The 16,250-nt window shown below is 41.8% G+C and overlaps 1 protein-coding gene across 1 annotated transcript in view; it reads right to left on the bottom strand.

Moving 5' to 3' along the window:
- Nucleotides 1-11,286, bottom strand: part of BANP (BTG3 associated nuclear protein) — a 127,218-nt gene extending 115,932 nt beyond the window's left edge. Inside the window, exon 1 of the mRNA XM_026042395.1 lies at nt 11,226-11,286. The gene's annotated coding sequence lies outside the window, so the exon portion shown is untranslated. The remainder of the gene's footprint in view (nt 1-11,225) is intronic.
- Between the last annotated feature and the right edge of the window lie 4,964 nt (nt 11,287-16,250).

The raw sequence follows: 16,250 nt of genomic DNA, 5'->3' as shown, positions 1-16,250 counted from the left end.
CGGGTGCCAGTTTGGCAAATTGCATTTGCCATTTCTGAGAAATCCTGGGGGCCGGCCAGGCATAACATAATAAAACAGCTGGGCTAGAGTTACTGTTTCATAATGTCACATACTGTACGCGCCGTTAGAGAACCCTGCCCTCCGCTTGAAGGAAAGCGTCCTCCACTCCAAAGAGTGTAAAGGAAAAAACTAGAACAAAACTTCACTTTCCAACTTTGTCTATTTACACAACRCGAAGCTCCACTTGTACTTGGCGTATTGCATTTTAACCAATTATAGCCACAAACACACCACTGTTTCATAAATCATTTCCAAGGGATTTGTAATGTATTTAAGCTCACTTAAATACTTCGACTGATTCACATAACAGCCTTCCAAAATTCATTTATTACAACAGGTTATTGAAATGTATTTAAGTTTTCTCCACACAAATAAAAAAATAGTTTCCAACTTCTGACCTATGTCTCCACCTCAAATGTCTTGGGTCACAGCAGGAAGGTATTCAGCCATAAAGCAGGAAAAATCCTCAGATACTCTGTCACGGAGAATCTTTAAGCGAGGGCCAGACTACAATCGGCAGAACAGCTATTACACATACGCCGCCATAGGTCTGCAAAACTTCAGGATTTATTTCCATTTCAACAAATTTTATAACCATTTCAGTAAGCCGCATGCTGCTCATAGGCCGCTAGCCAAGACCAGGACAGAGCCCATTGCCAATAAGCAGAACAAAAGAGGCTTCTGCTGTCACCAAACACTGTGAACTCTTGTATCAAAACAAGGGGAAAAAATATGCATATCCTATCAATGCTGAACGTGTGGATTAAGRAATATGACCAAATGAGGTTCAATGGATACTTCAAGTATAATGACAGTTGCAATTTAAATAAAATATTCCTCCAATTTGAGAGTTTTGTCACAGAAAACTCTTGCAGTGGCCCAACTCTGCTTTCCGAACTGTGGGTAAAAGTCCTATAAAAGGTAACAAGGCTGAAGTTAGAATTACATTAGTGTATCATCTTTGAAGAGTTTCAGTCACATTTAGAGCAATAATTTCTATACTAATATTGCATTTGAAGTATTTACCAAGACTTCTTCACGGTGAATATTTCTTTTTTTTTTTTTTTTTGAAATTTGCCATACGATCTTGGCTTTTTTCATTTTTCCCTTTCTTTCCTCTGGATGAAAACCTATTCCTCATTAATTCTAAATTAATTATACACACACACACATTAAGATGTCAATGCTGGAATAATCCTGGCACAAATATTAAGCTGAAAGGAGAGATGTGGGGAAGAAAAAAAAAAAAAAAAAGGAGGGAAAAAATCACTATGGACAGAAATTTATAAAGGCAAGGATAAACTTCACCAGGGATAGCCAGCTTCTATGAAACGTGCCCATTCCTGTTCCCTAGCCAGCGGCTGGATGTTGGATCRACAGCAGTATTTTACAGTAACTTGCCATTACCTGGGAAGGGGGGCTTGGGAAGAGAGCATGCCCCAGACGACGGAAAATCTCTCAGGAACACACACACTACAGGCGGCTTTGGCCAGCCGAGCTCAGCCTGGCTCCGGCCGCGCTGGCTAAGTGGATCTGCGCTGCACTCATCACTTCTCCTGGAGGGTTTTTTCTAAAAGGTTGGATGAGATTCCTTCAACTCCCATCCAAACCAGAGACTGAAAAACAGATTAAGATGTGGCTTTGGACCAGAGGGATTTCCACCCACCTCCCTTCCCATTCAGCTCCGTGTCCTTTCAAGACTCGTTCACATCCTATCTCTTGGGCTGGGGAGTCTGCCAAGCTCAGAGCACCTGGGATGCCCAGTCCAGAGCAGCTCCAGCGCCCTCCAGGTCGCCAGCTGAGCCAAGCCCTGCTCCGGGAGGCCTTCCCTAATAGGAAACCTCACCATCAGAAACCCAGTCCTTTTGGAAAGCTGCATGTATTRAAATGCTACCAAAAAGACAACGTTCAGAGACAGGGAATACTGGAAATAATCACACAGGGCAAACACGCTGTGCTAGTTGCCTTCTTAGCGCCCGAAGGAAAAATAGTCTTCCAAAAGTTCCAAAAGAAAGTGGTCCTGAGGTTCCAAGCGGGAACCAAGGAAGAGCAGACTTGGAAGCAAATTTTCCAGCAAGTAATACAGCTTATTTCTTCACCCATCAAAAATTAAAAATATTTCTCTATTTGTGTGAATGTAAAATAAAAACAAAGACTTCTCATTATTCTTGCTTTTTATTAATTAGAAAAAAAAAGCCCAAAAATTTCTACAACCAGGGCRCTGGTGTCTGTACACTCAGAACAGCTCGTCAGAGACAAGCAAAGATAAAGCACTTGCAGCAGAGCACACATCGTGCCCCAATACATCTGCCAGTGCTCTCAGAACTCACATATTTGATGTAAAATTAAAGTGCCCCTTATCTAATTAAATATATTAACACTTGTTAGCAAGTAAACTCAATTAATTTAAGCCGCCTGATTTCTAAATTTTATCTCTACACACAAGTTTAACGCCATTTTATTCGTCTATTTTAAAACAATTTGGATTAAGTCCGAGTCTGCCAATGGAAACAAACCCCAAATATTGAATATCTGATGAGTTTTCAAAAATCACAGGGYGCCACATAAAAGTGTATAACCAAAAATACCTAATGCTTTGTTAACATACACGAAGGCACATAAAGGTAAATTCTCTCATACTAATTGTAGAGGAAAACAGTATTTTTAAAACATTTTTTTTAACTCTAGACCATCTAGAATATTTACTTGAGCTTCTCTAATTTAAGCAGCTAATCACTCCCCTAGCGGATATTTCTTAGTGCTATCTATATTAAAAAAAATCTAACATATTTCAATTTGTGCTAATGACAAAAATTCTCTTCTGACTGTGGAAATCTGAAATATTCTATTTTACCTTGCCCAACCCCCAAAAGCTTTTTTTTTTTCTCTTTCCTTTATTGCACTTTTCCTTTAAACGAATMATTAAGTACATTTTTCAAAAGTGATTTTTGTTAGAAAACATATATTCTTCTTTATATTTCTGCTATCCAATCAGACCATTTTCCCAAGGCTAATATCTACCCAGAACGCTGCGAAGGTCCTTATCTCAAAAAGAGCTGGGATTTGCTGACACTTACAAAAGTTTTCCAAAACAGGCAGACTATGAAGGSAAACCTAACGATAAGAGAGTGTTTCATGTATGCACACAGAGCGAGTAATCCCCTGCGAGGGCAACTTCATTCAGAAGTTAAGTGACCTCATGCTGCAAAGGGATTTATAGCATAAAGATCATCTCCTCGCTGCACGGGGCTCCACACAGGACATAATGCTCATTAATGCTGCYGCTAAATCAGTTCAACTTCCCGCAGTACTTGTCTACACAGTGAAGGAGCTCTGGCCTTTCAGCCTCTGCACAGAGCAGCACAATCCACAGCAAAGAGCCTTTGTGCAGTTCAGTTTAATCCACTTTGGAAGCAAGTTTTGCACAAGGAGCAGAAAAGCACTTGCTCTGAGTGAGCTACAGCCACCACCCCAGGTTAAAACCCCAGATTTTCTGCCCCGCCACGTCTGCAGCACCTTCACAGAAACGCTCTAGGCCGTGGAAAGAAGGGGGGAAAGCTCATAAACTTTGCTATATTTAGTTATTTGCAGGTGTTGGCAGGTTCTGAACTAACAAYGCTCTGAAGTCTTGATCCATAGCTTAGAAAATTTCTTTAAGCCCACAGTCTGGCTCTTTCTCTAAGATACCACTTCAGTTGGCAGCCAGGATGGGACCTTCCTAAGTTAATGAACAATTAATGAACAATGAACAAAACGTATCGCTGCATGTGCTAACACACTAACACATGTATAACATAATAAAAATAATAATTTAATACAATGCAAGGCTAAACACTCTGTAGATACAAGAGCTACCGGGCTGCTTTATGCTGCAGTGCGCTGAAGTTTGATAGAATACAAAACTGAAAACTATTTTCACTGGGGAAAAAAAAAATGCACTTCTGCAGCATCCTGGTTCAGCCAAAGATCAGAAAAAAAAGCCTGTCCTGCCAAAACAGTACAGAAACATTCCAGATCTGGGAAAGCAAGGACACTGGCCATAACAATCTGCAGATAGCCATATAAAATAAATAGGCTAACAGAGATGTTATGCCGAGGGACTCCAGCACAGAGCTGGAAAACAGAAATAGGATCTACGAAAGCTCACGTAATTCTTTCACTTTGGTTGGTTTACTTCTGGAAGTGTTTCCCCTTTTTTTTGCACTTGCTGAAGCTTTCCCTGTTTTTTCACTCGTTATTCTAGCACACTACCCTTAGCTACAGTCCTAGCACGTGTACAACAAATGAAGAAAAACACAACTGTCGCTCTCTCCAAAGTACTTGCACCTACTTAATGTATTTTAGCACAAGAAACAGCAGCAAGTCGTGTGTGGCAGGACACACCAGCAACCTGAGTACAAACTCTCTCTGGACCTTGAATAAACTTTCTTGCCACTGCCATGTGCAAACAACCCACGTCTTTTACATAATTATGCCCAAATGAGCTAGGAAAGATAAGGTAACACCTATTATAAGTACTTTTTTTTTTATGTGCTTACCTCATATACTTGYAAACAAATTCTGTAAAATTAATTTTACAGGCACATAATCCTGCTGAAATTAATGAGACTAGTCCTATGGACTGGATATACATAAAGTGCTCTAAAGCTAAAATTACACAGGGTACAAGTCATTAACTGCAAGCAGCACCTGTGTGACTGAAAACCAGCACATATGAAAGGAATTGACCAGATCATAAATGCAGTATACACAGCCAGAGGCACTCCTGTTGTATTGCTTTCATCCACTAGGTGGAGAATCTTTACTGATAACAGCTACCTTAAAAAAATTTWWWWAAAAATAAAAAAATTTAAAAGTGCAAGTATTTAAATTTGAAGAGCAGACTTCCAGAGTCAGTTTTGTATTATTTAAACAAGAAGTCTCCCCCATTCTCAAATAAATTCTACCCATGGCTGGAGTTCTTTGCAATTACTAGTGCAGATGTCCTTTTAACTTTGGATGACTGTGCCTGCATTTGAAATTGGGAACTATTTTAGTTTCTCCCTGACCTGCACACCACAACCCACACCAGTGCACGTGGACATAGAGCTACTCCCATGCTCATTTTCCTGGAGTAGATAGTAGAAGGGGAACAGATGAGAAATACATCTATCAAAAAATATCAATTACAAGYAACCAATTTTCTCATCTGTGTTTCTCTAATATTTCATTGTTGATACTAACTTGGGGAATGTCAAACCACTGCCTAGCAAAATCAGAATTATTCAAAACAGATTTTAGTTCTTTACATGATCTATAACCCTAATACAAGTGTGACACAGAGCCAGGAGAAGACACAACACTATTTTTTAAACATTTCATAGAGCCTTCATTGAGAAAAAGAGATGGGGATTCTCTTTGGAAAGTCAAGATTCCAGAAAACCACCTGTAGCTGAAATATCATCAGCTATGAAATCAATCTTGTACCAGTTCAGAGCTGAGTTCACTCAGCCAGTCCTTGCACCACAAGCAGCAAGGCAAAGCAACAGAGCATATTACCACTGCTATTCAAAAGATCTGCAAAGAATCTGCAGAGGTAACAGAAAATCCCTTCTCTTCCAGCCTCTTGGATGAAGGTTACAAGCAGCACAAACATTTGCATTACAAATATGCACACAGGGTCTTTTTCTGATCCTTTGCAGCAGAGGGATCTGCACTATGTTCATGAACACGGATTACTGCAAGAAGGGTTAAGGGATCACGCTCCCTCCACTAATAGCATGTGGTTTGGAACAAGGTTTATCCCTAAATCTTCTGCCCTAAATTTGCATGAGAGGAGGCATGAGAGAGTACTATTTCTATCAGCTTTAAATTCCATTAGATTTTTATATTGCATTTTATTTTTAATTCATTTTTATAAAAAGTATATGTATTTGTATCAAAAAGAAAAAAGTTTGGAAATCCCAAGCAATAAACTGAAATGACGTTGAGGATCTTCAACAATTCCCCATTGGAAGCCAAAAAGCTAAAATATTCTCTATGCCTAYATACAATACCTTTATGTTTCCTAACTAACAATTCTATGTGTTGTCCTAGGATTTTAGATATTTTCTGTATCACTACTGGCCCAACCCAAACAGAATGTTTTTAGGGATACAGGAAGAACAACAGATCTAGATACCAGCTACTACTTGACATTTATAGATCGTTAAGGGAAAGCCCAGAACCTGTGGCTCAGAGTTTTGATTTGATTACTGGCAACTGAGCATAAGGGACAATCAGCAACAGCAGCACAGAGGTACATGTACGAAATACACCACCAAACCAGGATTAAAATTGAGATATCCATCCAATGCAGACAACCACCTGAGTTTGTAGCTGAAGATATCTGAAGATTCTTGCCTAAWCTACCAAAAGATGACAGAGGAAAACATGATAGGCATAAAAATCTAGGTAAAACACAGTTGTATGCTATTTGCTAGTTCAAAATGCACTGAGTCACAGGTTCAATATGGGGAAAGGGCACTGAAACTTCATTGCGGAGGTTCCTCAGCCCTAGCCATGGAAGGAACCCAAGGGATGAGAGGAGATAGAGTTGCACCTGATTCCACAGCTGCAACTGTAGCCCTCAGGTATACAAATATTTTTACTAATAGGAGCAGTTAAACAGCAGTCAGTACCAGCTTAAAACATGGTCAAAAAATCAACTTCTAAAACTCAGTAAGAGTTTTATAAAGCAAAATCCAAATAAGAAAGGTTATTACTAGGTGTTGAAAAGGCATAGTTGGGCATTTTTAACATGGAAATATTTAAATATCTACAAGACAAGACTCACATAGACCTGTGGTCATCAAAATTGAAAATTCCCTTGTTATTTAAGAATTTAAAAAAAAAAACACATGCTCATAGGCCTCTAAGGCTCAAATCTAAACCTTAAATTATTTCATTTTAGTTACTTATTTAGAAATGACTAGGAGCATATAAGCAGCAGTTCAACAGAAAATGTGATAACTTAATATTGGAGTCCCTTTGGAATGTGTGAATTAAGTGGGAAAACTTAAGAGTTGCAACTAAAAATAAAACTGTCAGATGCTATCAAGAGAAAGAAGGTGGAAGAGATTTTCAGTATTATAGCCATACTTTGCTTGCTGAACAAGTGACAACTTCTGAATATTTACCACCTACGACATGGTTTATTCCTGATAAAAGCATTTGTAGCGTCAGTAAGGCATGAACTGCTTCAGTGTCAAGCAGACATACCAGAAGTTTCCCTMCTGCTTTAAAACATCCTAATGTTCTCTATGCTACCCTGCAACTTGGTAACACATTATTTTTACATGCAAACAGGGTTATTTTAAGTCAATTTCCCTTTTGCAAGACTGTAAGTATGCAGTCAAGGTCAAAAGTGGAGATATAAATTTTAAGGAAATTGGAAGCTAGCACAGTTTTCAATTTTTGCATCTGAAAACCAGGGTTCCTATTAAATTGTCCATTTTCAGCATCACAAAAAAAAAATCAAGCAGTTCAACAGTATTACAGATGGCACATTATACTTTAAATGACTACTAAGTGGCAAACACCCAAGGCAACTATTCAATAGGAAATGTTTACCAAAAAAGCAAGCATTAAGAGCATAGGTGGGCATCTTGCTGTAGATTCCTTCCTTCAGAGGTCCCCAAACGCTGCRGTTTCTGCAGGGATAGACCTTTGCCTTAGCAGAAAAAAAAAATCACAGCAATTTGTTGTGAGGCTCTGTGAGTGTCCTGGAACCCGTGTGAACACTTAGCATCAACTCCTGCCTCAGAGAGGTGTGTAACAGTAGCTACATGACCTGCAGAGCCCACAATTCTTCAATCCTACCCAACTATCGATTCCAGGTTTAAAAGACCTAGAAGAAAGGTTTAATTGAAGAGCAAGCTAGCAACCACACTACATAAAAGTGACATGGATAACACTTTTTCCCCCAAATTTAAGGGCTGAATTAGAAACCCTAACCTCACACATTTTATACTTGATTTGGCAAAAATGAGTGTTATTTMGTTTCACAGACCAACAAAACTGAACTGAGCTAATAAAATGCATTAAGAGAAACAAGGGGGAAAGGAGGGTTAATAAGCATCTCCTTTTGTTCTATTAGAAAGTCTCAAAGATGTGGAAAACAACATGTAACATCATTTCTAAAGGAAAAGCACTGGGAGTGACAAAAATTAGACCCCAAGTTACGGCAGAAAGAGCTAGACTTTTTGATTAAAGAGGAAATTACTAATTTTTGGAAAAATTAAACTTAGAGAATATTATTGTTCTGAACAGTTAATGACATCCCTAAGCTCAGAGTACATTTCAAACTGAACTCACGGCCGTGGTCAGAAATAGGAACACGCTTCTCTGACCAAGCTATCCTAMCTCCTCTGCAACTTTACCCACGCTCCTTACCTTCCATGTTTGTCATACAGAGAATCAGAACACCCTCTCCTTACGGCATTCAGAACCTTTAGTTAGGGCACAAAAGGGTTATAGGGTTTTTTTTTCCCTCACCAAAAATATATATATGAAAATAAATTAATGAGCATCACATAAATAGAAAAAGATCAATCAAACAGTTCTTCACATTCCGAAATTCTCGTCACAGTCTGGTCCTGTTTTACCTTTCCTCTCTCCCACCACTAGTTATAGACTACACATATCAATAAGTAGCTAGAGACAGATGAGCACATACGCATAGCAGATGTCTTCACATGTATGCAGAGAAGGGAAAGAGAGGCTGTTTTTCTTTACAGCTTCTACCAATTCACATACGGAACAGATGCATTCTATTTCCAATCACAAGACAATGATACCCTAATATGAACTTAATGTATTTTTCACTTGGAGAGTATAGTACAGTTTCACAAATACAAACCAAGATAAAAGAAATTTGTCCAACAGGTGACATCTCCAAAAACTGTTTTATTTAAAGTTTCCGGATGCAGAAGATTAAGAAATTAGGCTTTTTGGGCACTTTTGTTTAGTGCCCTTCCCATGCAATATATGATACGCTAAACTAAGCACTTCACAGGAACTTTAGAAATCTTAAAATTGCAATGAAACAAGTGTTTGACATGACTTTTAAAGACTTTTATTCTTTTATTTTTACTCAAAAAAAAAGTTTAGATTTGATGAAAAAACAGCAGAAAACAAATTTAATTACGTCAATAGTTAACAACTAAATACCAAGTTCCAAACTAAAGGAAATCAAATCCATGAAAATAATTTTATTGGAGAAGTTTAATATACATAGACGTTTTCTTGATCTAATTCTAATCATTAGATTTGCATCGTCTTCTACTACCAGCAGCTTTTTGACTGTTCTGTTCAATTCACGGAAACAGATTCTGTAGATCTCTGGGATCAGAGCTTCTGCACACAAACACAAGCACCCACCTCTTCCTCTTAAAGCGAATGAGACTTCCATTACTTTCTAAAGATCATCACAGGAATTTCAGTTCAAGACATTCTTCAGTGAAAGATATGAGGATATGAAAAATTGTGAAAAAAATCTGTATATTCTTCCTGCACAAACTGTGCACCAGCTATAGGAGAGGAAAAAGCTTGAGATAACGAGCACAATCTAAAACCCTTGCAGTGTGAGTATATTCATGATAATTGACAGGGGTCTGAGTCCCACACTAGGGCGCTACACTCCGTGAAATCAAGGCAAGCCTTTCAGCACCACTGCTGGTTTTGATGAGCCATGCAGAGCTCACCTTTCCTCACCTGATTGGAATAAGGATGGGGTAAAGCATTTACATCGCACTGTGCCAAGCAGCAGCACATGCAAAGAACACAAACCCTGGGAAAACTCCTGGAGCAAAACACGGTGCCATTGGGGAGCTCCTYGCCGAGTGCTCTGCACCACCACTGCTCACTTACGCTTTTAAAAAGGAGACTTAAACTCTTCGCAAGTTTTAAGATCTACCCTGCAATCACACAACAACATGGCTGGATAATTAAGACATTAACATCAGCTGCAATTAGAATAAATCAGGCAACGAGTTATGAAACAAAGAAAAAAAGTTGAAAAAAAATCTTTATCTCAGAGAGAATGTTTATGTTTCCTAAGTCCAAATTCAACCTTTTACTCCTCTTAATAAGTTAACTACTCTTTGTTCCCAATGTATTAATGAAAAATGAACTAATGGCAAAACTATCACAATGTACCCAGCAGGGCTCATACAGTTTAACTTGYCATTCTGAGGAATTTCTTTGGATATTTTACATAACATTAACAGCCCGTAACAGAATAGACCATTGTTTCAAGAGACGTCACTAATGAACTAATGTTTAAGACGAGGATTTTTTTCTGCTCTCGCCTAATTATTTGAGATTCTACAGACAAGTTTTACCTTCASTGCTTGAAAGACTGACACAAACAGGGTACTAGATGTAAGGTAACCTCATAAAAAGAGGAATAAAAATAATTTTAAAAAAGTAACAAAATGCCTCCAAATTAATTTTTACAACAATGTGAAAATGGCTTATTTCACTCAAACCATCACTTGGTTGACAGCATCCGTTCCGAGCTTGTTTTCCTCAGGGAAAAAAAAAAAAAAAATCTTGAGAGCACTAAAAATAAACGGGTACATAAACTGCATGTCACACAGCAGCAAGATGAAACTACTATATTTGGTTAAGCGCACAACTTCCCACTCAAAAAGGAGTTTAATAAAAAATAAATAAATAAAAATAAAGGAAAAAGGCATCACTCGGAGGACGGACAGGGGGAAGGGAGAGGGGGTGCGCGGCGAGGCTGCCCCCGGTGCGAGGAGGCGCGGGAGCCTCCGGCGGGCAGCGCCGGGCGGCAGCGCTGCCCGTTCCCGCGGCGCACGGAGCCCGCGGGCACCGCGCCGAGGCGGCCGCTGCCGCCGCGAGCGCCCCGCCGGGGCGGGGAGGCCCGGAGCGGGCCCGTCCTTGGGGACGACACGAGCAGGACGGCGGCGCCTCAGTGAGGGGAGGCGGCGCGCGCCCCCCTTCCATTCCCTCCCCCCCCCGCCGCGGCCCCTCCCCGCAGCTGCCGCCTCAGGGCGGCAGGGACGCGGCCGAGCGCTGCGAGGAGCCGGGAGGCTGCGAGGCGCCGGGGGCCGTCCCCGCGGCGTGAGGCCCCCCGGGAGCTCAGCGCCATCCGTCCGGCCGCGGGGCGCCGCGGTTACCGTGTGCGGTGCCGAATTCTCGTGGTGTTTGTCGAGCGGCTGCGATAATGGCGTCCTTCCTCGCGAGAGATCTCCCTCTGCGCAGCGCGCACGCGCCGCCGCGCCGCTCCCGCGCGGCCCCCGCCTGCCCCGGGTGCCCGCGCACGCGCAATGCGGGAGGCGCGGCCGCGCGGCSGCCCGCGGCCGCCGCAGACTACAACTCCCAGAAGGCAGCGCGCCAACCCTTCGCCCCCGCCCTCCCCGAGCASGCCGGGACCTGTAGTACACACTCTAAGCGCGGGGCATGCCGGGAATTGTAGTCCCGCCACACGCGCTCTCCGACTCCCCACACGCCGCCGACACGCGCCCCTCTCCTCCTCGTTCTCTAGTTTCCTCTTTCTCCCGTAATTCAACCCGTTTCACCCTCCCGAAAAGCAAACCCAGCCCTAGCACAGGCCCAACAATCCCTTCTTGGTCAGGCTGGCACGTTGCTTTTCTCTCCTACACCTTCAAATCCTCCTTTCGTTTCTCCCTACTCAAGGGGAGCTCGCGCACTCGCAGCACTGAAATGAGGTGATCTGAGTGCAAGCTGTCAATGTATTAAGGAGAAGTGTCACCATACTCAGTGAAGAGCAGGCAGCAAGTGGGAATTGGCTAAATTAGCTCACCAGATTGCTTTTTTAACTCTTGCTTTATTTCTGCGATTGGTGCAAGAACAGAAYGAAGGTGGAAAACCCAAGAATGACAAAAATAGGCAAAAGCACGAAAAGAGAGCATGGAAGGAGATTGCAGGCAGCTCTGAAAGAAGCTGATAAGAAGCGATTCTCTGAAAGAAGATGCTTGAAGATTGTTTCAAGATAATTAAGTGCTTAAGATTACTCTAGCCTCATGTTCCCAAATGAGAGTGCCATCAGATTTATCTTTCAGCCTCTGCATGGCTAGYAGTGGGGTTTGGATTTCTGCATTAAAAAAAGTGCTCCACGAACGCTGTCCTGGAACGCAACCAAATCCTTCCAGCTTCGGAAATGGCTTCTTGTCCCAATTCCCTGCAGGCCTGTGGCTAAAGCACTATGAGCTGGTGCTGTAGATGCTGGGCTGGCTTGAAACGTCCCTTGGGTTCTGTACCCCCGTTATGTGCAAGCCCTGGGTGACATTAAACGCACATGTTGCAGCAGCTCCTGTTTCCACAGCCCTTCAGACCCCAGGGAGCCAGTTTCCTCCTGTCTGGATGTTATGGAGAGGGTCCAAGAGAGGTGCTTAAAGGGGTCTCATGTTTCATGCAGGGAAGTGTATGTTGGCAGCAGCACATGCACGGTGCCCGTTTTGGAAACTGCTGCTAGTAASTGCTCAAACCGGTGCTTTTAGTATTAAAGAGTTGTCACGAGTCTGGGAATTACCAGCCCGCACTTCAGGAAAACCCTCGCTTYTGCTTCCAGCTTTGTAACTGCTCAGCTGAGGCCATAGATTAATTAATTTACTGTGTTCTCTTCCTCCACAAGCAGATTAGCAAGTTCACAGGTTAAASTGCTTATAAAGTGACTTTTCGCACAGGGTTATTGCACGCTTTGCTGCACAGATTTGCCCTGCAACACGTTTGGCAAACAGTTTCTGCTTGCACTCAAGCAACTGCCAGATCCCAGCTAGAAAAACAACGATGCAAACGTCGGTGCATCCTGCATCGCGGAGAGCTGCTGGTAAATCCTCTGCCATCATAATCCAAACCCGGTGCTGAAGCTGCGCTGCTTTTCCCATCAGGAGATTSCCTCCCAGAGAATATTAGCTCGTGACCTGCTGAGGCTTGGAGCTTCCCGGCTTCACCACGTGGCCAGCAAGTGACATTGCAGGTAAAACACCACAAAACAGAAAACTGCCATAAACTGGTGGTAATGCTGTTGTAAACAGTGACTGTAACTCCAGGGTATACTTGCAGGACCCAATTAATCTGTGTACAGATCAGAGATAGCAGCATAATAAAAAACAAAACTGCAATTTAAGAGAGGGTAAATACAGCACAATCTCCTGCTGGTGACAAGTATTCACGACCATTTCAGCGGTTTGTAATACACGATTTTCTATCTCTTGTCTTGTAAGTGCTTCCTTTGCTCCACAATAACTCCCCAGCTCTGTGAGCTTTCAGGAATGTGCTTACCTGAACATCCGTGCAATAAACGTCAAGAAATTCAGGGTACTCCCCCTCTAGGAAAGCAGCTCTTCACTTTATCCATGGGTGAGAGACTGCACATGAGCAAACACTAAGGAAAAGCTGATAAACTTTTAAGGCATATTCTGGCTTAACCCATGGTAACTTGTTCCAGCACTTCTGTGCGTAGGGTCAAATCCAGTCTTGTTTTCCCTCCCCCTTGAAAAAATGAATAGGAACTTCAGGGTACTAATAAATKATTTTTATTTTTTAATTTTATAGAGGGAAATGCATCCTGTTGCCCTGTTGATTGCTATGCTAAAATCAATAAAAAAGATAATTTGTTTTAGTTTTTCTCTCTCCTTTTTTCCATACTCACTTTTAGGTATTTCTTTCTCACAGTTTATGTACATGTTAATTCTCTCTGTTGTGTTATGAAGAATCATTTAGTCCCAGGAAACATGTAGCTTATTTTACCTTCGTACCAGCATTCACTTACTATTGTTTCCCAAGGAAGTTACTGCTTTCACATGTTTTGTGTGGCTCACAAGAGATTGGCATCTCATTCATTGGCTTCCTCCTTGTTGTTGTTAGTAAAAAGACCTACCTAGCATCAAAGGTAAAAAATTAACACACCATGCACACTGTTTTGCAGCTGCAGAAKCAGCAGGATAACGAAGGTTGCCAAACAAAGCATTTGTTTAAACAAGTGACAGGCATTTATAATTATACTCACTGCTGAGCATGTGAATATAGAAACAAAGGCATGAAGAAAATGGACACGATCAAGGCATAGGAGCAACTCCGGAGTATTTGCCAGAGGAACTCTGTAGGTTTTCTTTCTTGTGTCTTTTTTTTTTTTTTTTTTCTTCCTCCTGAATAAATTCTATTTATTTCAGTGAAGATCCTCCTGATTTGCATGAGTGAGGAGAGAGGTGGCCTTGGATTCCCTTAGCAGAAAGGAAAACGTTGTTATGTATTCAGCCTAGGCAGCTGGTCAAAATTCAGGGTCTTGTAAGGTAATTTTTGCTAGACGGAGAGATAAGGTGAGAAGGGTCAGGCATGATCCGAGTGGTCCTTTATTTATTTAGATACTGTTTCACTTCCCTGTATACACTGGAAGGGAGGTGATAGGAGGCTATTCCCCTTCTCAGAAATCTGCCATCCCAACAACTTTTGCATTTGCCCTTTGCTCCGCTCTGACCTTTCCAGGATCACGCTCACTGCTGCTTCCATGGCCTTTTGCTTCTGATCCACAGGCGGGATCTTTGCCCAACATTTGTTAGCTTGCCCAGCCTAGTCCAACCTTGCCAAAGGCCACATGTACTTGCAAGGTACTGTGATCATTTTCAGTACTTTTTAATTCACTGAGATTACTAAAATTAGAGCTCATAGCAACTAACGGCTATAATGGATTTTATTCTTTTCTATAAATTGGATTGCCTGAGAACTACCTTTTTGTTCCCTGTGCAGTCCTCACCTTCATTTTTTTTCCCCCTCCTTATTTTCCTTTTAAGAAATCTAGATAGAAAATCGTGTATAACATTGACATGCCATTAATGCTATTACTCGAAGCAGAATTTGACCATCTGTCTGTCCTGGACCTGAATTCACCTAGAGACATGTTCAAAAGTATTTGCAATGTAATGCAGTTATTTCAGGTGTGAGGGGTAAAATGAACTAAGTATAAAACTTAATGTAGCTGGGCTGTGTTAACAAGAGCATGACCAGCAGCTCCAGGGAAATCTAAATCACCTTTCTTCCCTATGCAGCGCTGGCAAGGGCGCATCGGGAAYGGTGTATCCCGGGTTTTACCACATAGTACAACAGAGATATTGAGAAATTGCAGGGAGTGGAGATGGCTGGGGGCTAAACGAGCTGCATTAGCAAGTGTTTTGGCCAATTTTGGACATGACAGAAAAACTTCCTTTAGCCTGAAGAAACATGTAACTCATGGGAAACAGATGTTAATCCGCATGGAATACAGGTATTGAAGCCTRCACAGTAATAGCTGCTCGGTGAAGCTGCCCTAGGTGATATTTTTAGTCACTCCATAGAGATTTCRCATATATCCTTCAGCAGCAGCCCCAGCCCAGGCAGCTTCCTGCTGCTTGACTGATCATCCTGTCACTGTTACATAACAACACCTTGGTGAGGAAAATGTTAGTTATGAAACCTCTTCAGTTGGATCTCCCTAATTAAAGTAGAACTGTAAGACTACATTTTTGTCGGGTTTTGGGTTTGACTTGGCAATATTGCAAATAAGGCAGCATGAGGATGGGAACGTTCTTTTCAGCTGCAAACAACCATCCCCTTGACCGCACACACTGCAGTCACTTCCCCAGGCACCACGGGCACGTTCATTCCCTGCGACTGAGAAGGCAATTGCAGAACCCTGGCATGGATCAATGAGCTCGTTTTCTCCCTCTAACTAGCAAGACTCATTTGAAATTAACCAGAAAAACGGACATAGTAGCAGCCCTCTAGCAAACATCAGGAAAAAAACAAATATTGATTCTTCCTATCCAGTTTGGAGACACAGCAAAAGCCAAACAGAGAGGGACAGCAAGAGATTTCTAGATTTTACCTCTAGTTTCTGTGCAGACAGCAGATTTCCCTTGTACACAGCGACACTCCAGATACACAAACACACAGTTATGAGCAGCAAGAGGAGTCTGAGTTTATAGTTCCTCTGTAAGCAGAATCCCTAGCTGACCATAGTTTGTTCTTAGCCACTCTCAAGTAATGCAGCAGTTAATAAGAGACAAACATTAAGAAATCTCCTAAATTGTTTGAGGATAGAAAACAGCACAGATAAGCCCACCACAGTAGGATACCAAAGAGGATTCCCTGTGCCTGAGCCTGGCACTCATTATATACCCTGTGATAAGAGATGTAAGAGAGGA

The sequence above is a fragment of the Nothoprocta perdicaria genome, unplaced genomic scaffold (genome assembly GCF_003342845.1).
Source record: "Nothoprocta perdicaria isolate Ctin4 unplaced genomic scaffold, notPer1 scaffold_30, whole genome shotgun sequence".
NCBI lineage: Eukaryota > Metazoa > Chordata > Aves > Tinamiformes > Tinamidae > Nothoprocta > Nothoprocta perdicaria.
Note: the sequence above shows the minus strand (reverse complement) of the source record. Positions and strands in the feature narration are given on the sequence as shown.